The sequence below is a fragment of the Carlito syrichta genome, unplaced genomic scaffold (assembly GCF_000164805.1).
Source record: "Carlito syrichta isolate Samal-C Ts95f unplaced genomic scaffold, Tarsius_syrichta-2.0.1 Scaffold301651, whole genome shotgun sequence".
Lineage (NCBI taxonomy): Eukaryota > Metazoa > Chordata > Mammalia > Primates > Tarsiidae > Carlito > Carlito syrichta.
Genome location: NW_007245747.1, coordinates 191,995 through 214,340, shown reverse-complemented (window position 1 = coordinate 214,340; position 22,346 = coordinate 191,995).

The following is a 22,346-nucleotide window of genomic DNA, read 5'->3' as shown; positions in this document are numbered from 1 at the left end:
AATGGTGAATGCAGGTAGGAATACCATTGACCTTGAGGGCAGTTGGAGTCAAGAGGATAAAATGTTGTAGGGTCCCTTCCAGGCAGGAGTTAAACCTTTCTGGAACTTTTTGATGTAAACCAGATCCCCAGGCTGGAAGGGATGGCAGGGCATGGAGGGAGTTGGTAAAACAGCACAGATGTTGGGATGGACAGCAGGCTGAACCTGTTGGAGAGGCTGGAGATACTTTAACAGAGACTGATATGTAATTTTTTCAAGGGTAGGGTCTCTTAATCAGGGTAGTAAGGGAGGGGGCCTTCCAAACATGATTTTATATGGGGTGAACCCAGTCCTGTAAGGGGTGTATGGGACTCAGAGGAGGGCCAAGGGTGAAAGGTTTGTCCATTTTTCACTGGTCTCTATTATTAATTTGGTTAAAGTAGTTTTTAAGGTTTGGTTCATGTGTTCTACCTGTCCAGAGCTTTGTGGTCAGTAGGCACAATGTAACTTCCAGTTTATATTTAGTGCTTTGCTAACCATTTGAGCTATGATGAGGTAAAGGCAGGATCATCATCAGAGCCAATGGAGAGAGGGAGCCCAAACCTAGGAATAATTTCATTTAATATAAACTTTGTGACCATAAGTGGAGTTTCATTTTTTTGTGGCAAATGCCTCTGCCCATCCTGAAAAAGTGTCCACAAAAGGCAGTAGATAGTATAACCTGTATCAGGGGGTTTTACCTCAGTAAAGTCCACTTTCCATGCTTCTCTGGGGCTTAGTCCCCATGCCCTGATACCATTTAGTGGTTTTGGTCCTTGTTTTGCATTTACTTGTGCACAAGATGGACACATTTCAGTGGCTGTGGCAGCAAGGCTTCTTAAGTCTTGAATATAGTAGTACCAGTTCAGCATTTCAGCTAATCTAGTACCTCCCAGGTGGGTAGTAGAATGAAGTTGCTTTACTGGTGTATATCCAAGGTGGCTGGGAGGATGATTTTGGAGTCCTTAGTTATCCACCATTATGAGGTTTCTTTTTATGCTCCTGCTAGGTCAGCTTGCTCCTCCTCTTCTTGGGTATAGATGGGCTAATTTGGAAGTGAGAGAACTGGAAAAGTTTTAGTTAGCAGGATAGTGAGGGGCTCGACTGGGACCTCTGCTGCCTCATGAGTTGCCCGATCAGTTAGATGATTTACTGCTGCCTCTAGATTGTCTGATTTTTGGTGCCACCTGCAATGGATGACAGCTACCCTTTTGGGGAACCATATAGCCTTTAAAAGAGCTAAAATTTCCTCTTTGTTTTTTGTAGTCTTACCCGCCATGATAAGAAGTCCTCTTTCCTTGTAGATCATGGCATGGACATGGAGAGTAGCAAAAGCATACCTGCTGTCAGTAAAAATATTTACCCATTTTCCTGTTCCCCAGTGCAGGGCCTGGGTTAAAGCAATTAGCTCAGCCTTTTAGGCAGATGTGCTGTTGGGCAAAGACTGACCAGATTATGTCATGTGCTGTAGTTACTGCCACACCAGCCTTGCGGACTCCCTTTATTACCAGATTGCTGCCATCCGTGAACAGGTCAGTCTCAGCCTGGTCTAGGGGAGTGTCCCAAAGATCAAGGTGGCTGACTTGAGAGACATCCAATATGTCCTCATAATTATGAACTGGCTTTTCTGGATCATCATCAGACATCAGAGTGGCTTGATTGAGGCTCTGAGTAGGGGAGAAAGTTACTCTAGGCTGGTTGAGTAGGAGTCTTTGATATTGGGTGATTTGATATGACAAGCATTTGATATTCAGTGGCCTGTGGCCTCCGGAAGTAGGGCTTCTACAGCGTGGAGAATGGTCAGGGTTAGGTTTTGACCAAAAGTCAGTTTGTCTGCCTCCTTAACTAGTATAGCTAGTGGCAATGGCTCGAAGACCGGGTGGCCAACCAGAGGCTACTGGATCCAGCCTTTTTGACAAGTAAGCTACCGGTTGCCTCCAGGGTCCCAAGGTTTGGGTAAGAACCTCCTTTGCAAGTCCCCACTGTTCATGAATAAACAAGTGGAAAGGCTTGGTAACATTCAGGAGGGCTAAAGCCAGAGCTTGGGTATGAGACATTTTTAATTGCTGGAATGCTCGTTTCTCAGTGGCAGTCTATATCAAAGATTGATTCCCTGCTGTGGTTGAATATAGGGACTTGGCAATTTCAGCAAATCCTGGGATCCATAACTGACAGTATCCCACCACCTTAAGGAATTCCTGTACCTGCTTTTTTAAGGTTGGGGGGGATTCGAAGGGTCACCTCTTTTTTTAGCAGATATCCTAAATAGGAGACCTGGGCTAAGCAGAGTTGTGCCTTTTTAGTCAATACACGGTAGCCCAGGTCCTGGAGAAGCTACAACAAGGCTTTAGTGCCTTTTAAATAAATGTCCAAGTCTGCTGCCATGAGCAAGAGATCATCTACGTACTGGATCAAAGTACATTCAGTGTGCAAGGCACGGAACACTGTTAGGTCCTGTTGCAAGGGTTCCCTGAAAAGAGTTGGGGAGTTTTTGAATCCCTGCGGCAATGGGGTCCAAGTCAGATGACTAGTATCTCCTGAATTGGGATCTGTCCATTTAAAGGCAAAAATGTGTCGACTAACAGGGTACAAGGGAATGGAGAAAAATATATCCTTCAGATCTAAAACAGTGTAAACCTGGTGTTGATGGGGAAGTAAGCTGAGTAAAGTGTAAGGGTTGGGAACAGTAGGATGAATAGTTTCAACCTACTTATTGACCTCCCTCAAGTCCTGGACTGGTCAGTAGTCAGAGGTTCACAGTTTTTGAACTGGCAAGAAAGGAGTGTCCCTTGCTGATTGACATGATGCTAGTATATTAGCCTTTAAAAGTCTTTTGATATGAAGAGCAACTCCCCTTTGAGCCTGCAAACTCATAGGGTACTGATGTACTCTGACTGGGGTAGCTGATGCCAATAGACTTACCACAACCCGGGGATGATGTTGTGCCAATCCAGGTGGATTTGCCTCCACCCAGACTGAAGAATATTCTTGCTGTAGCTGCTGAAGCAATCTTGACAAGGCATTCTCAGTGGAGGACTTAGAAGAAGTTAGAAGGTACTCTTTAGAAATTGGAACAGTTAGAATCATTTGATAGGCAGTGGGAACAAATATTTCAGTTTTGTTAGGTGAAAACACAAGGGTTGCTCTTAACTTTCAAAGCAAATCCCAGTCCATGAGGGGGTATGGGCAGTCAGGGACTATTAGGAATGAGTGGGTAACCTGTCTTTCATCTAAGTCAATATTCTGATCAGAGGTGAACTTACTTTTGTAATTGTACCTGTTGCCCCTTAAACAGAAATTTGCTTGTTGGACATGGGTCCTAATGGTGACTTTAGGACTGAAAGCTCCACCCCAGTGTCCACTAAGAGTTGGACTGGGCGGCCCCCAATAGCTGCAGTTACCATGGGCTCTTGGTGGCCTAAGGAAAAAGAGCCCTGGCCTCTTCAGTCGAGACATTTTCAGTCTCCCCACAGTGGGAAAAACCAGAACTGGTTTAGGGTTGTCCATTTTGCGGCAATGGGGACAACCTTTGTTCCAGTGACTGAATTCTTTGCAATATGCACATTGATCCTTAGCCAGTGGGGAATGTTCAGTACCCTTTTGTCCTTTTCTAGTCTCCCCTTTTTTCTGGCATGTTGGTCTTGAGTCAGGCTGGGAGGCTTGGAGGGCAGTTACCAATATTTTTGCCTGATGTATGGCCATTTTATCTGCCTCCTGTGCTGCCTGCTTTTAGTTTTTGGCATCATGGTTATTAAAAATCTTTTGGGCTACTTTGAGCAGCTGGGAGATATTCATTCCTGTGAAGCCTGTGTAATTTTTTTGCAGATATCAGGGGCTGCCTGGGCCATGAAAGCCAAATTAACAGCCCAAGCATTTTCAGATGCTGAGGGATCAAACGGGGTATAGGTATGGAATGCCTCTTGAAGGTGTTCAAGGAGTACCCTTGGTAACTCCTTGGGATCCTGAAGAACTTTGGTAGTTTTGGAAAAATTGGTAGGCTTCTTGGATGCTCCCCTCAAAGCAGCTAACAGAGTCCAGTGATAGGTATCTAATGCCCTGGACCCTGCCAAAGTGTTAGGGTCCCAATCTGGGTGAAAAAAGGGAAAAGCTTCATTTAAAACTTCCTGACTTTCCTCCTTTGTACTAACAGTTGAGGGTAGAAAAGACTTTTTAGCATCAGCTCTGATGCACTCTCACTCCTTGGAGGTAAGTAGGGTTAGAAGAAGAGGCTGGCAATCATCCCAGGTGGGGTGATGGTATGCATGCTTGATTCTACCAGAGAGGTCAGAACCTGAGGTTTCTCTGAAAATGGTGAATTTTGAGCTTTCCAATTGTACAAATCAGAGGTAGAAAAGAAACATACACCAAAAAGGGTCGCTCAATCTGGTCTGCCCCTTGTGGAGGGGGAACCTCCCAGAAGGGAAGGAAAGGGCCCGGATCCATTTGGGATCAGAGGCAAGAAGTCAGAGGCAGAGAGGGCAAAGGGGAGGTGGAAAAAGTGACAGTAGGTGAAGAAGCTTGTGGGTTATAAGGTGAAGGAAGGTGAGGGCCTAAGTCAGAGATGACTGGGTCTTCCAGAGAATCCTTAGTAGGGGGAGGCAAGATGCGGTAGAACTTAGGGGTAGGCTCAGGAGGGGCAGAACAGGAAAAGAATGCGGAGCAGAGGAACATGATGGGAGAGGACACAGAGATTTGTAGACAAGTATGCAACAAGGGTCCTGAGTTTTAAGAGAACTTATTTTTAACCACGGAGAGGGGGTGGATTTTGGACTAAACTTAACCATTGGTCGATATAAGGGAATTTGTCTGGGTGACCAGGAGTCCCTGTGGTAAACTTCCAGACAGACTGAGTGACACTAGCATCCAGAGACCCAGTGGAGGCCCATCCAACATTAAACGAAGGCCAGTCAGTTTTACAGAGGGTCTGGACCTACCTTTTAAAAAGTGAACACCACAGTCCTCAGGAAATGCAACAGAGAAATTCTTTATCATGTAGTTCAGGGGACTGGAGGGTCGAAAAGCCTGTGACCTCATATTGTCAAAATCAGTGAAGGAACAAAAACTAAAATCAGAAACTGAACTGAAACTATATTCAGACAATGTCTTGGCCCAATGAATAGTGTCTAAGGGATGACCTCGTCAGACTGTGACTCCCTTAATAGAATGGCCACAAACAGAAGAGATTTTTTACCTCCTAGGAGAGTGCAGATGGACTCAGGTATTTTTGAGGTGATGGGAAGCCAGCTGTCATTTCAACTTCCTCTGGACCAAATGAGAGATTCTGGGGCCCTGGAATGACTCAGGGTGTGCCTCCCCTATAACTTCTTCCCTAGCTGGGGAGAGTTGGAATGAGGCCATTTCCCGAGGCAATCTCACTGGGGCCTCCAAATGTTATAGCTGCACTGCAAGTAAGGAGTTGCCAGCACACTCCTTTTGAGTCCTTTATAGCCAGCGGTTGAGAGCAGGCTCATGCTAGAAAGAAACCCTTGGCCCCAAATGAAGCAAGCAAGGGGTTTATATAGCAAAATCCATGAGGTTATGGAGTTTCGGTTCTGGGAAGGGAACAAAGGAGATTTTTCAAAGGATAGGTTGTTAAACCACAGGGGGGAAGTAAATTACATAGTGTGACAGAACTGTTTCAGGAATGTTATAGCCCTCCAGGGTAGGGAACAGAAAAGCCATAAACCACGGGACATGATTTATAGCCTACTGGAAAAGTTAGGACAATCTCACAGAGGAGGGATGAGAGGGAGAACTGGAAGACAAAATGGAAGAACTACTACAAAATGGAGTACCTTGGTTAGGTCACTAACAGTTATTTCATCTCTCATAAGAAAGGAATATCTGCCCTAAGCACCTCTTCAATACTTGCTAGGCGACCAGGAGATGGGCCCAAGGTGGGTCTCTTGCCTCTGATATTCTCCTTTAACTTGACTTCTATTGCTGCTATGAGAGCAAATGGTCTGAGGTTTTCAAAATGGCACTACCTGGATCCCCTGTTCGTCCTGTGGCACACTCCTCACTCCTTCTTTGATTTCTTTAGCTCCTCCTGCCTTCCCTCTAACAACTCAGATGCTGACCTGGCTGGTTTAACTTCTGTCTCTCATAATCTGCTTTTGCCTCTCCTCCATCATTTTCCCCTTCTGATCTTCCTTCTCAACCTCCACTTTTACCAGCGAAGGAGGAGGGGCTGGCATCTACAGTCAGCTATGGCATCTACAGTCCAGCCTTTCTCTTTTCCCCTCCCCCACAGACTAATAACGCCCTGGTGGCAGCCCTACTAGCTGCAGCAAGTCAACCACTTGTGCTGCCTTATCTCCCCCACACTCTTTACCACATGTTCTGGAAAGTCCTTTCAGACTTTCACCATGGTTTAACTGGTCTCACTTCACAGAGGTGTCTGACACAAAAAGATATTGAAGTTCATGCTCTTCTTTTTTTAAATGATAAATTTCTCTCAAATTAGATCTAAACTGGGACTATCAGTCCTCTTTCCAGACAAAAGTAAAGGGATCACGTGTTGATTAACAAATTCTGTTAACTAACTAAAAAGGATCTATTATCATTTTAATCTGCTTTTCCAAGTAGTAAAATCTTACATCTAACTTTGTCATGTGCTGAAACATTAGTGCTAAATAACATCAGAGCTTGTCATGTCAGTCTTGCTCAAGTTTTAAGCAAATTTGCCTGTTCACAAGTAGGTACAGATCATTTCACATCCATGTAATCTGTTTACTCTAAAGGGTTTTATATCAGACCAGTACAGACAGAGACCATGATCAAAAGTTTTATATGCATAGCTAATTAAAGGAGAACTTTTGAGTTTTTGTTTTTTTTTTCAGCTGAGAGGTTAGAGAAACAATAGGGTGTCAACATGGAAGGTTGCAGGACCCAGGGGCCAAAAAGGCACTCCAATTAGCAGTTGCTATCAGTGACAAAACTCAAACCTGCCCATCAGAGACCTAATAAAAACAAACCTGCTAAGGGGAATGGTGTCCATTGCTATGGGTACAGTCTACGGGGTGTGTGGGGTGGGGTACTAGAAGCATAGTTGCCCCAAAGAGGCCTAAACCACCAGTACCTTGTCCATTGTGCAGGTCAGAAATCCATTGGAAAGCAGGTTCACTCTCTTCTGAAGAGAGAATACCTGATTCAGAAATGGTGGCCACTTACGGAGACCTGGAAATCTGCTAATGTGCCTGGCACTGGCTTACCATCACCCCAACAAACCCTAGGTGAATATTAAGGCACTGGAACCCAAATTGATTTCTTAATTTAACACAGGTACTAGCCGTATAATCCTGGTTATCCATGTTGGAATCATATAGCCTTATTTTAGTCAAAAGCTACTAAAGTTTAATTCAAAATATGCATGTAAAAAAAGTCATCTATAAAATGGTAAAAAGAAAGAAACCAGAAATCAAAGGAAAGGTGTAAGAAGGTTGTTGGTATAAAAGTATGCATTTGGTAAGGAAGGATAAAGGAAAGAGAATCATTTTGTATAGAAAAGGATCTTGTATGGTATATATATATTTGAGTTGGCATCTCACTCTGTCACACAGGCTGGAGTGCAGTGGCATGCTCATGGTCACCAAAGCCTCTACCTGCTGGGCTCAGGTGATCAATCTGCCTCAGCCGTCCAACTAGCTGGAACTACTGGTACACACTACCACACCCGGCTAATTTTTTTATTTATTGTAGCAATGAGGTCTCTCCAAGTTGCCCAGGCTGGTCTCAAACCCTGGGCTCAGGCAATCCTCTTGGCTCAGCTTCCCAAAGTGTGGGATTACAAGCTTGAACCACCATGCCCGGCATATGGTACATTTTTGTCCTATAATAGAATGACTGGTTATTTGAAGGATAGAAAGTATAGGGCAAAAATAGAAAGTTCAAGCATGTTGAAAATGGTATGAGTATGTTGAAGATGCTTTGAGGAAGTTTTGTGAAAAATGTATGAGAAGAATTCTATGAATAATCAAGTTATGAATTTACCATTAATAGCAATCACACTAATTCTAGGCCAAAGTGCTACTCAGAGACCAGAATATGAGCTTCTTAATTAACAATCATCAAAAAAATTTTCTCTTATAAACAGAGGGTTGGGGGAAAAGATAAATTCAGTTGGCTCCCCCACTGTTTGTTGGTTTTCAGTGTTTAAAATCTCCTCTATTAAAAAGAGGTTTTTTTTTTAACTTTTAAAAATCTTTGGATTATCACTTTGGGTAAATAAGAAACTTTTACAGAGGTCTGTAATCCTGTGTTAATAACATTATGCCTTCAAAACCTTTAATTCAGGTTCTCAATTCAGTCTCTCTAGGGTGGGGTAAGAAACAAAAGCTTCAGGAGACACACCTTCCCCACACCCTTCTCCTGAACTGCCCGAAAACCAGATAAACTGTTTTTGTAAGCAACATTCATTGTAAAAGCCTAAAATGGTATCTCAGTTACTCACTGCAATTTATAATCAGCTGTAGTGCTTTTCACTGCCAAATTGCTAATGACTTTAAAATCTCCTTCCAGGTATAAGACTTACTAATCCAACATAGTATAGATAACAAAATGACTTTCTCTCTAAAGTATTATTAATTATTTTTGTTAAACTTTAAGGTAATATTTTCCCTGTCAAAGGTGGAAGGTTAATATCATCCTTCCTCCCATCAAAGGCAGAAAGATGTCAATCTCCTGTCTCCAGAGAACATATCAATCATTGTGAAAGTATATCAGACCTATTGTAAAAGATCAAGAGACAATTTTTTTCTCTTGCCCATGTCACCTGTTTTAAATTCTTTTGTTCAGCATTATCTTTATATCCTCTCTATAGAAAATATTATAAAATCATCATGTAAAAAGTCTATCAAAAGCATGTAGCCAAAAATATACTGAAAAAAGATTAATCCATAGATAGGTGAGACTAATCAATAAAAATATTAGTCTATATTTCTAGATTTTAAAATATTTGTGATATTTTCTCCTTTTTAAAAATGTAAACTTGTGTTTTTTAAAATTCATTATGAATAGATAGTGACATTTGTGTTTGTATTATTTTTCTTGGCCCTCAAAACTACATGTTTCAGTGTCTATGCTACTAGTCGAAGATATTGAATAAACACTGAAATTTGAGTATGGGTAATTGTTAGCAACTCTATTTTAACACATGAAGTTGTCTTTTACAAATGCAGGATTTAGCCTCTTAAAAGAGTCCTCCAGTGCTGTGATTCATAAAAACATAGTTTTAAAGATTAAAATGATGTTCAAATGTCTCAGATTCTCTAACTGTCATAGATTATTTGAAAAGATATCCTCCAATCAAAAATTAAAAGTTACTTGTTGGCCGGGCACAGAGGCTCACTCCTATAATCTCAGCACTTTGGGAGGCTGAGGTGAGGGGATTGCCTGAGCCCATGGGTTTGAGCCCAGCCTAGGCAGCCAGGCGAGACCTCATCCTTACAATAAATCAAAAAAATTAGCCGGGCATGTTGGCACATGCCTGTAGTTTCAGCTACTTGGAAGGCTCAGGTGGAAGGATTGCCTGAACCCAGCAGGTCAAGGCTCCAGTGGCCATGAGAGTGCCACTGTGCTCAGAGTGAGATTCCAACTTACAAAAAAAAAAAAAAGTTCTTGTTTTTTAGAAAATGAAACACTTACTGATAAAAATACAAGAAAAACTTGAGCTTGAATTTTTTTCCTTTATGTGTATGTGTGTTTATAACTAGAATAAGAGAATGACTGTATGTATTTGTATGTAGTTAAAATATATATGAACCAAATTTGAACTATATTTTCCAGTATATTTCTAGGCTCACAAAAAATAAATCTAACTTTGGCTCAATAACAATAGACCACAGGCCAAGTAATAAAGTAGCTTAAATACCACACATTTAAAAAATATTTTTATTTATTTTATTTATTTCTTTCTTTTACAAATATTTTTTTAAAGGTGGCAGTTTTAAATCTTGTCTAATAGTAAAAATTCTGGTTGTAAAACAATAAAAATTATGGGAGAAGGTTATTCAAACCAAACTTGCTCTTCTCTGCCCTGACTTTTAAATTTGCAAAACATTGTGAATATACTTAACGCCACTAAACTCTACACTTACAATTGGTTAAAGTGTTAAAATTTAGGTTATGTACTTTTTACCACCATAAAAGCAAAGAATATGCACATATTTCTCTTTAAAAAGCTCCCTAAGCTGAGCGTGGTGGCTCATATCTTTAATCCCAGTACTTTGGGAGACTGAGGCAAGAGAATTGCTTAAGCCCGGGGGTTCAAGACCAGCCTGGGCAACATGGTGAGACCTCGTCCCTACATAGATAAAAAACTTAGCTGGGCATGGTGGCGCACGTGTGTAGTTCCAGCTACTTGGAAGGCTGAAGCAGAAGGATCACCTGAACCCAATAGGTTGAATCTGCATTGGCCGTGAGCGTGCCACTGCACTCCAGGCTGGGTGACAGAGTGAGACTCCGACTCAAAAAAAATAAAAAAAAAAAAAGCTTACTAGATATTTTTCCTCACCATAACTGTTTAAAATTTTTTTTTAAACATTTGTCATAAGTCAATACCACAAACGTTGCATGACCAACATGAGTTGTGACATCAAATCTATCAGTTTTTGGTGGATTTAGACTATAATCCCTAGCAACGTAGGTCAAGGAACCTCAGTTTGTAGCTGCCTTCATATTCCTTCCTGCCTGTAGGCAAGTGTTTATCTGAATTTTGACTCTGTGGTCCTATTTTTCCCAAATTTGTCTCCACTGCTTTTACTGCACCAGCGTCAGCCTCTATTGTTAATTTTGTTTTTGTTTTACTAACTACAGCCTCTTCTTTGCATTCACATTCTCAAAAAAGAGAATCATATGGTCAATTACTTTCTGCCTGAACTACAGATTCTAATTATTTGAAGTCGCTAGGCCAGGTTTTTGTGTCAGGTGTGGCTCTATGCATGATCTCATATGTTTTCGTCAGGTTTTCAAGGACATGGCAACAACCATGCCAAAACAGATTCTGGCTATTTCATTTAGTATTAAACAACCACTTGGAAGGGTTAGTGTAGCATTTTTTAACATTATGGATTGGATATATTGCAAACATTGAATATGTCAGCCAAACTAATATTAAGACTATCACTACATGAACACCTAGGCAGCACACTTTGTGAAAGAATGCAGCAAATGAAACAGTAAATCAAAACTGACTGGTATGGAAGGCAGAGTTGTCTATGATATTAGATTCAGATTCCTAACCAAACTAAAGGCTTCAAGAATAGCAGTAGGTGATAGCCTGTTGCATATTTGTGAGATCTCATCTGTCATAATTACTGTATCTTACTCATAATATATTTCATCACCATCAATTGAAGCTATACTTTATCTAAAATGACCAGATACTATCACCACCACCAAGATCCTGGACCACAGCCAGACTTCTGGCATTTCAGTGATCCTTGATGCAACCTAACACCACTGTGAACAGGATGTGGAAGCAGCTGTTGCAGTAAATGAAAAGAGGGCATTTGCAGTCGCTGGGCAGGGGAAACACACAGCAAATTGTACTCGGCAATTTCAAGTAATGCAATAATGCCTTTGACAAAACATAACCTTCCTGGTAAAAAAAAGTTTACTTATATAAGCTAAGGCAGTCCTGGAAATACAGTTAGTCATTTCTCCCCCCAAAAGTTCTTGTGTGTTAAAATTTGAGAATTGGTTAACTTACTGATGTATATATCTGTGTCAATTGTTCAGCTTGGAATTCCAGTACATGTGATTTTTCAACTTTAATCACTCTCGCTTATTATTAAAGAAGAAAGAACTAGGGTTAGAAATAGAAAAGGGAAGTGAATCAAATAGAAGAGAAGGAATATTTTCTTTTGCAAATAAGACTTGGAAAAGATAAAGCATGTAAAAAGAAAGAAAACTCATTTCCTAGAAGAGGGATGGATGAGTGGATGACCAGTGCCATGTACACAAAAAGCTGATGGAGATGAAGTAGGGATATGGTAACAGAGAAGCAGGGAGGAAAGGATTGGCATTTAGATATCAGCATCCCTATGACATCCAATCAGAAAGGCAATAAGCATTTGGATAAAGAAACAAAAAAAGTCTTAATGTGAGATGGCAAATTTACTAAACAATAAATTATACTGGTCTTTCTTCTCTTCCCTGTCTACTAAAATAGATTATGACTTTATTTAGTCAATTCTCCCTCTCCCCTCCAATTTCCAGAAAAGGTCTTGTCTTGTTTGACTTGTCTTTGAAGCTTTCATGATGCACTACTAGAAAAAGGAATGTGGACAAAAAGAATAGCTTGAGTACCAGAAGGGTTTAAGAACTGAAACTTTCATGGAAGTTTTTCAAAGGACGTTTGAAGGGAGAGACACAGAATAGTTACCATATGAGGGAGAAGCTGATGAGAAAGAAAAGGAGAATTTTAAGTCTAGATTATATGTCTTCCTTGTGAACTTTAAAAATACATATGAAGAGCTTAAAGTTTTGCTTTTCTTTTTTGTTTCTTTTGAGGAGTCCCACTCTGTCGCCCAGACTGGAGTGCAGTGGCCGCTCCCGGTCACCGCAGCCTTGACCTGCTGAGCTCCAGCGATCCTTCTGCCTCAGCCTTCCAAGTAGCCAGAACTACAGGCGTGCGCTACCACGCCTGGCTAACTTTTGGTTTATTGTAGAGATGAGGTCTTGCCAAATTGCCTGGGTGGGTCTCGAACCCGTGGGCAGGCAATCCACTTGCCTCGGCATCCCAAAGTGCTGGGATTACAGGCTGAGCCACCGAACCCAGCCTACCTTAAAGTTTTTAAAAAATATTTCTTTGGTTGTTGTGTCTGAATTGCTGATCTGACCCTGGACCTCATGGACTCTGGCTCTATAAACATTAATGTGTACATAATCCTTAACTTGATTCAACAGCTGTGCGTGCATCTTATTGAGACTGCAGTGAAGGGAAGGAGCCTAAAGAGTGACTTAGGTGCTAAAAAAAAAAATAATGGTACAGAACAAATCAATATGTGCAAATCTTATCTTTAGTGACAATAATTTATGTTCATCTCTGTATAGTGAACATGAAAGTACAACAGCTTTAATGGGTTAATTTCTGATTTCGCTTGCTTCATTATATTTTTTTCAACTATAACTTCTACACAGGCATTTTCAGAGATAGGAAGCTGCTATTATAGTTTTTAAAATTTTATTATTCATAAGTTTATTTTGCCCATCTCGGCTATACAGTTTCCTCTCCTTCCACAGATAGATTTCAGATGAACAAACATATACAAATAGCAAGCCAGCAGCACACAGATATGCATACACAGTCACAGGCCTTCCCTTACCCAGTTACCACACCTTCCCTCCACCCTCATTCCCCAACTCCCCATCTCCATCTCCATTTCTCTCCCTCCCTCCCTCCCTCTTACCCCTCCTCCTTCCCTCCTCTTCCTCTTCCTCTTCCTTCTCTCTCTCTCTCTCTCTCTCTCTCTCACATACACACACACACACAGAGAGACACACACACACACACAGTACAGCTAAAAAGGTAACAATAAGAAAGATACTGCTTTTCCTTTGGCCAAAGAGTTGATGGCAGTTCTTTAAGCCTCATAGTTTTAGCCATTTTGAGAAGAATCCTATGGTTTAAAGTACAGTTCATGAAGGCATAGGTGTCCTGCAAAATATAGCTTCAATACTGCCACAGCCCGAGCTGAATAAGTTTGATAACAGACCTGGCTAAAGTAAAAGAGCCTAGCTTCTAATCGTTATATTTATGGCTAACTGAATCTCAAATATATAAAGACTCTCCGTGCCATAAAGTGCTACTGGGGAGCCACAGCATTGATTAGCATTGTTACAACCCTGCTGGAGAAGGAACTATCTGGGGAGGGCCTGATTGGGTCCAGCAGAGGTAGCAGGTCGGTTCTTCAACAGCAGCACCTGGTAGAGAGCAGCTTTCTTGTCAGCTGGGATGTCTTGTCAGAGGTAGCGTAACCTGGAAATCACCTGTATTGGCATCCCTGTCCTATGACCCGAGTGTGTGGGTCCAAAGGGTTCATGTAAAGCAGAGCTCTACAGTTTGCATTTTCCATTAGTCCCAAACCTAATGCGAGCCTCTCAACTTTCCTGTCAGCTTTAGATAATGAACAGTAAAGTTTTGTCTCTAATGTATTTTGTGAACACATGATTTCCTATGAAAAATTTCTTCTCCCTTCAATTCTCTTATGCAATTGAACCTTTCTGAAAATGAGGAGACTGACTGAGAAATACTAAAGAAATCTGTTTGCCCAAGATTCTACAAATGTGGACTAGTCACCCAAGATAAACTCTTCACTGACAAGAGCCTTTCTTTGCACTCAAATCCCCAACTCTCCATAGGAAGTTACATAGTAGCCCTTACAAAGAAGTTTCCCTGAGCTATGTTCCATCAATTCAGTTCAGTTTACCCTTAAAAATACAATCTTTTGTCTCAGCCCTAATTGTAATAAAAAATACTTTTTAGAATGATGATTTTTCACTTTCAGAATTCAGAATACATAAAGGTGCTTTAGATAAAGTTCTTATTCTTGGTTCTCATCCTTAGGCAGAGGCAAGGAACTTTGTGTTGGCTTAAGGTACCACTCAGTACAACTTTGGAATCTTTGATGAAGGAGAGATACAGTGTCACAAATGTTTCTTCTATTCCCTCTTGAAAAAACACAGTTCAAAACTCCAACTGAACACTCATCAGGTGGGAGACACCTCTACCTCCACTGAACTAAATGCATGGTCTCTCATTCTTTGTAACAGTGTGTCTGTCTGGCTTTGCTTCCAAGGGCACGTTTATTTTTCCCTCAGCCTTCCCACTTCCCCTCCTTTTCAATTTCTTGTGTGTATATAATACTTCTGAGAAGAAAAATGCCACTAGGACATTTAATTGATTCCCATACCTCTATCCAGTGAAGTGTCATGCCACTTAGAAGTCTACCGTTTTTTGTTTCACTTAATTTTGCCGGCCTACATCTGCATTTGCCACCACCTGCAAGAATTTGAGATCATAATATTCTACTTAAGTTGAGCGGGATTTTAATTTAAGAGCTAAATCTGAGGGATTGTATTTGCAATATGAACGTCTTCCCCTCACATCCTGTGTTGAGGTTAAGACCTTCAGTATTTCACTCCTGCATTTGGATTTACATAGCTCTGAGAGACTGAGACATTCCATAGAGTCTTCCTACTTAAGTGAACCATGAGTTATTCAGGTCTAATTTTCAGAAATCGCTGAGTAAGAGACTTCTCTGGGATTAAGGCATTGGTGTGTCACTTTCTCATTCACATACTTATGTGCTATTTCCACTATGTTGCTGAACTTATAACAGTTACACAGTACAAAGTATCTATATCAGATAACATTCCCAGCTGTCTTCTGCAGATTTATTTCCTAATATTGTATATATCATGTTCTTTTTTTCTCAATTAAAGGATTGTTGCTAAACAAAGACAACTAAATATAGGCTTACAAAGTCATAAAATAAGAATTAACATTAGTTATAAATTTATTTTTAGAGAAATTGAAAATGTTATGAATTAGCTCAATTTCTATAAGAAATTGCAGCTTAACATATATCCTAGGTTTTGGTGTAGTTCCCTTGAAATCAACTTGCTAATGTAAAAATAGATTCATGATAATTTAACTTGATCTATATTCATCTGTAATAAATCATGAAATTTTCAAACATCACAAATGGAAGTAAACAATGAATAAATCTGCATGCTAGGAATTTTCTTTATTTAACCAATTCAATTCATTGATATATTTCTTAAGAGCTAGCTCAGGAAACAAGGATTCTCATGCATCTTTATATATTATTTTTAGTAATATAATAATGAGAAGTCATTAAAGTATTTTAAAGGGTATTTTTGTAGAAAAATATTATGTAGGAAAGAATTTGATATTATCTGCCCTGTATTTTTATGGATTGAGGTCCTGGCTGGTGACAGTTTAACACATAGTTTAGGAAGGAGAAAAAGAAGTAAACAATTTCAAAAATCTAATGAATGCTATCTCTTTTTTCTAAAATGACACCACTATTTTTAAAAATAGGCTTATAAAATGAGTCCCCTTTTGTACATATTTTATGTATTTTATAGCAAGTATTTGTATATTTTCCCAAAAGATTAACTTCTTATGTCACTGAAATTGTCATTTATATTTAGTTTAAGACCAATTCCATTATTTTTAAAAAACCATGATACAATTTTGCTTGGTCTTTCCAGTGTGAAAAATATCATAAAAGCTAACTTATTTAGTAAGGCTGGAACATTTTTTGCTACTTTTGGCAAAAGAAGAGATTTATTTTCCATGTATATCAAATAATGAAAACTGAACAAATGCTAACAGCTGCCAAGCCATTCATTCAACTTTCTGCTTATGCCACACAAGGCACACATTTTTAAGAGGCAGACATATGGGCCTTATATCATGTTTACATAGGCATTTGTGAATTATATGCCAAAAAATGTTCCACCCCAAACTATAGTTATATCTTACACCTTAGGGAAATCCATAAAAATTAATGCATCATATTTTGATAGAGTTAATATATTCAATTTAACTGCAATATATTTTGTAATTACTAGAAAACATTTTCCTTTTTTGTTGGTGATACTTGTTTTTTTATTGAGGTAAAACTTGCATACAATGCAGACTATTGTTTTTGTATTTCAAATAAATGCACCACAGTGAACATATGGAACAATCTCATTATTCTTTGAAATATGTTTATGCCCCTTGGTCATGATATACCCAGTCCCAGGCAAACTCATCCCATGACCAATTTGTTTCCTCTACCTATAGTTTTACCATTTTCAGCATGTCATATACATAGAATTAGAAATTATGTAACTTTTTGAGCCAGATTCTTTTTACTTAGCACAATACACTTGAGATTCATCAGTACTTTTGTGTGTACCAGGAGTGTATTACTTGTAATATCAGAGATATGTTCCATTGATGGAGGTACCACAGTTTATTAATCATTCATCAGCTGAAGGTTATTTCCAATTTTTAGCATTATACATAAAACTTCTATAAATATTCAGTAGACGTCTTTGTGTGGTTTCATTTTTGTGGATGCTATTCCTAAAAATGGCACTGTCAGATTGTATGTTAAGTATATGTTTAACTGAATAAAAATCTATCAACATGTTTTCCAAAGTGGTTATATCATTTTGTGTTCTCTCCAGCAGTATGTGAGCATTCTGGTTGTTCCACATTCTTGCCAACCCCAGTATTGTTTTTTCTTCTTTAGTCTATGTATTGATAACTTGTATTACATTGTTCGATATTCAAATTTTGAACCAGCCTTGTCAGAGAGTCCAACCTGGTCATGATGCATTATCACTCGTTTATATTGTTGAATACAAATTATTAATTTTGAATCCGTGTTCATGAGGAATATTGATGTATAGTTTTCTTTGTAGTGGTGTCTTTGGCTAGATTTAGTGTCATGGTGTTTACCTCATAAAATAAATTTAAAAAATTGTCCTCCTTCTATTTTCAGTAAGAGTTTGCTTAGAATTGAGGTTATTTTTTTTCTTAAATGTTTTGTAGAATTTGCTAGTGATGCCATCAGGGCATGCAGTTATTTTACTCAAGAGTTTTAAGTTATAAATTCAATGTATTTAATGTATGTAAAACTGTGCAGGTATCTAATTTCTTTTTGAATAAACTTTGAAAGTTCATTAAAAAATCTGTCTACTTCATCTATTGTATTTATGAGTATTAAGTTGTTTGTGATACTTCCTTATAGTATTTAGAGTCCATGAAATCTTTGGTAATTCTTCTTTATTGTTTTTGATATTGATAAATTGTGTGTGTGTGTGTGTGTGTGTGTGTGTGTGTGTGTGTGTGTGTGTGTGTGTGTGTTTTGGTCACTCCTAAAGAGGTTATCAATTGTATTGGTGTTTAAAAATTGTTTTTGGTTACATTGATTTTTCTAAATTGTTTTTCTGTTGATATATTTCTACTTTATTTTTTATGTTTTTTTTACTACTTACTTTGGGTTTTATTTGTTCTATTTTTAATAGTTTTCTGAGACTTTTGCTTATATCCTAGACTTAAAACCTTCCTTTCAATGTATGCATTAATACTGTAAGTTTCTATTTAAGCACAGCTGTAAATGCCTTTCACAAATTTTGTTATGCCATATTTTCATGTTCAGTCAATTTGCAATATTTCTGATTTCCAGTGACTTCATCTTTAATGTATTGGTTATTAGAAGTATGTTCTTTGATTTCCACATATTTGTTTTCAAGATATCTATTATTTTAGTTTAATTCTGTTACAGTGAGAATTGCACGATTCATTTTTCTTTAAATCTGTTATTTTTTTCACTCAGAAAATTGACTCTTGGTGAAATTTCTATAGCACAATCAACCAATTTCGGGGTAGGATATTCTATAAATGCCACTTGAAGCAGCTTGTTTGGTAACATTGTTCAGGTCTTCCATATGACTCCTGATGCTCTCTCTACTTTCAATTGTTTTTTTACTTCATGTCATGTTAAACTCTGCTGTTAAGTGCATATATATTTATGCACTTAACACACATCAGCATATACACAGACACATACATACAACTCCTTTATCAGTATGTAATGTTCCTCTTTATTCCTGGTAATATTCTTTGTCAAAAGTCTACTTTGTGTAAAATTAACATAATCATTGATCGTACTTATATTTTCATACTTAAAAGAAGGAGTATAATAATAGCATATAGATGTATATTGTTTTTGGTTAACCCACAGTCAATCCCTGCTTTTAGTGTGAGTGTGTATACCATTCTATTTAATGCAGTAGTGATGTAGTTGAAATCTGCTACTATATTATTTGGTTGGTTTTGTTTTTTTTTTACCCTCTATCTTAGAATTTCTGAATTTTTGATATATTTATTTTCATGATTTTTTTACTGGTTGCTATAGGGATTACAATATATACATGCCTCCATTCTACAATATAATTGGAGTCAATATTGCACTACTTCACATAATGGGCAAAAGTTTTGTAATTTAACTGTGAAACTTTGAACTATAAGAATCCTAGAAGAAAACCTAAGAAACATCTTCCTGAACATCAGAGCAGGCAATGAATTCATAGCTAAATCCTCAAAAGGAAATGCTGCAAAATCTAAAATTAACTGGTGGAAACTTATGAAGCTAAAAAGTTTTTGCCCAACAAAGTAACCATCAAGAGAGTAAAGAGACAACCCACAGAATGGGAAAAAATGCATGTGACAAATGTCTAACATAGAAGATCTATAAGGAACTCAAATTAATTGATGAGAAAAAACTAATAACCCCATTAAAAAGTGGGCAAAGAACATGAACAGACACTTCTCAAAGGAAGACATACAAGCAGCCAAAAACAAAAAAATTAAAAAAAAAAAAAGAAAAAATGCTCAACTTCACTAATGATTAGAGAAATGCAAATCAAAACTGCAATGAGATATCATCTCACACATGGTCAGAAACTGGTCAGGATGGTTATCATTAATAAGGCAAAAAACAAGTGTTGACAAGGATATGAAGAAAAGGGAATGCTTCTGCATGGTTGGTGGGAATGTAAACTAACTCACTCTTTGTGGAAAGCAGTGTGGTGTTTCCTCAAAGAACTAAAATTTGAGCTTCCAAACAATCCAGCGATCCACTTCTGGGAATATACCCAGAGGAATATAAATCGTATTACCAAAACAACATCTGCATGCATATGTTATTTGCAGCACTCTTCCCAAAAAGCAAAAATTAGAATCCACCCAGATGCCCATAGAAAGTGGGCCGAATAAAGAAAATGTGGTACATACGCATGGTGGTATACTATGCAGCAATAAAGAACAAAATTATGTCCTCTGAAGCAACATAGATACAGAGGACATAATTTTTTGCTTTTAAAATTTATTTGAGTTGTGGAGACCATCATTCTAAGTGAACTGTCACAGAAGCAAAGAAACTGAACACTGCATGTTCTTACTCATAAGTAAACACTAAACATTGGGCACATGAGTACAAAGGTGGGAACAACAGACACTGGGGCCTGCTAAAAAGGGGGGCACACAACCACTCATTGAGTATCATGGCCACTACTGGGGGAGAGGAAGAAAGCTTGCTAGAAGCTCAAATCTCACCTTCATGCAATTTACTTATGAAGCAAATCCTCACACGTACTCCACAACTCAAATAAATTTTAAGAGCAAAAAATATATTTTATTCCTATACTTTTATAAAAAATAAATGATCTGCAAATGTATGGTCTTTTTCTACCATCCCCAAACCTTTATGTTGTAGTTGTCGTATGTATTACACCTGCATACACTGAAAACCCATCAAACAAGGTCACAACTTTTGTTTTGCAAAATTTATACATATTCTAAATAATTTAAGTGGAAAAATTGTATTTTCTACACATATTTACCATTGTTATTACTCCTCATTCATTCCTGAATATTCAAGTTTCTTCTGTTATCATTTCTCCTCACCTGGATGGACTTCATTTGGCAATCCTTTCGAAAAATTCCCTGTTCTTTCATATTAATATAAATGTTTTACTTCTAGAATGGTATGCTCCCTGGATAAATAATCTGAGGCTGACAATTATTTTCTTTCAGTATCTTAAAGATGTTCTTCCATTGCTTCCTGGCTTCCATGGTTTTGGCTGATAAATTAATTACTGTTTCTCTGTATCAAGATAAAGGAAACAAAAATGAGGGACCCACCAACCCCACAGTTTGGGTTGCTTCAGCATATTTTGAACTCCTTGCACAACTGGCCTGCTCTTGTTTACTTAGCAGAGTTCTCAGGTAGTATCATGTGCAGAATTTTTAGCTGTCATCACGAGGAGTTGCCTATACTGGGTTTATGCAGCTACAGCAGAAGTGAAATTGTATAAAGCATTTAAAGATACAGTTTAGTTTATTCTTACTGTATTTTTAAACTTCCATTTAGAATGAGGATAAATTCATGAGACTGGGAATGGGATAATCACTCCAATCGAAATATTACATTACAGGTCATTTGAGATATAGTTCTAACAAAGCAATACATTCTATAATCAAGGCATAGGTGGGCATTTCTTGTCTAATATCTTGTCATCTAAATATACTGTGAGTTGGGTCTAGAGCATGATTCTATATCCACTTGGGTTTCAGTTGTCCTCAGATTACATATCATACAATTTATATATAATCTATTAAAATAAGTACATTCTTCCTTATTAAAAAGCAATCAAACTACATGATAGAAATCAGGAGACCTTTAGTTAGGAGAAAATAGAAGGATAAAATAAAAGGGCAGTGTGCTGTCTTTCAAAGAGTTGCTGAACAACACTAAATCAGTACTATGTGAAGCAGTGGAAGAGAGGTTTGCCTATCTGTGTGTAATACAGATATGAGGTTGGGATTATGTTTTCTAAATTGTGTAGTACTCCATATCATTAATATTAATATAGTGCCTTGTGCATAATGATTTCAATATTTTTTTCTAAGCAGTATATCACTATGTACACACATATAGAAAGACCTCAAGAAAGAAACTACTCTGTTATACTTCATTTCTAACATCCACCAAGTCACAAACTTTTAACTATTTTTCTGTCCTCTCTCTATTTAAATTCTTCATTCCCTAATTCTTCAGACATGTAGTATGCAGCAAACAGGTGATTTATTTTTATTAACTAAACTTAAAATCTTTATAATGTCTCCCGATGAGTTGATAATTTTGGGAAAATTATTTTACCATGAAAGAAAAATACAGCTAAAAGAATGATGAAAAAGTAATTTTGACATGAAAGAGAGTTACAAAAAACTAAGATGCTTTGTGATAGTTCCAACCTATAAATCATGTTTGCTTTAAACTTAAAGTTGGTATTTAGTTATCATTAATGAAAAATTACTTTTCCCACTAAATTAATACTGGACAAATATTTAAAGAGGAGGGTCCAGATAATGAACTTAATGGTATACTTTACTCTGACTTCCTATACATTTATAGGTATGAATATGTGAATGTAGGCATTCCATTTGCTATGGAGGTATGTGGGACAAGGTCACCTCATCCAGTGGGAATTGAAGAATGCAGACTGGTAAAAAAAAAAACCAATTTAGATTGACACACTTATGTAACTCAGCTACCCATATGATGTGTAGGATGGCTTGATGAGAGATTATAATCATATGGTAAAGGAATTGGTTAAGAAGATGGGCTTTGCAGTCAAAGTGCTTGGACATTCATCTCTGCTTCACTCATTACAAGCTAGAGATGTTAACCAGTTCATTTCTCTAAATTCAGCTTCATCATCCTTCTTCCCTTCCT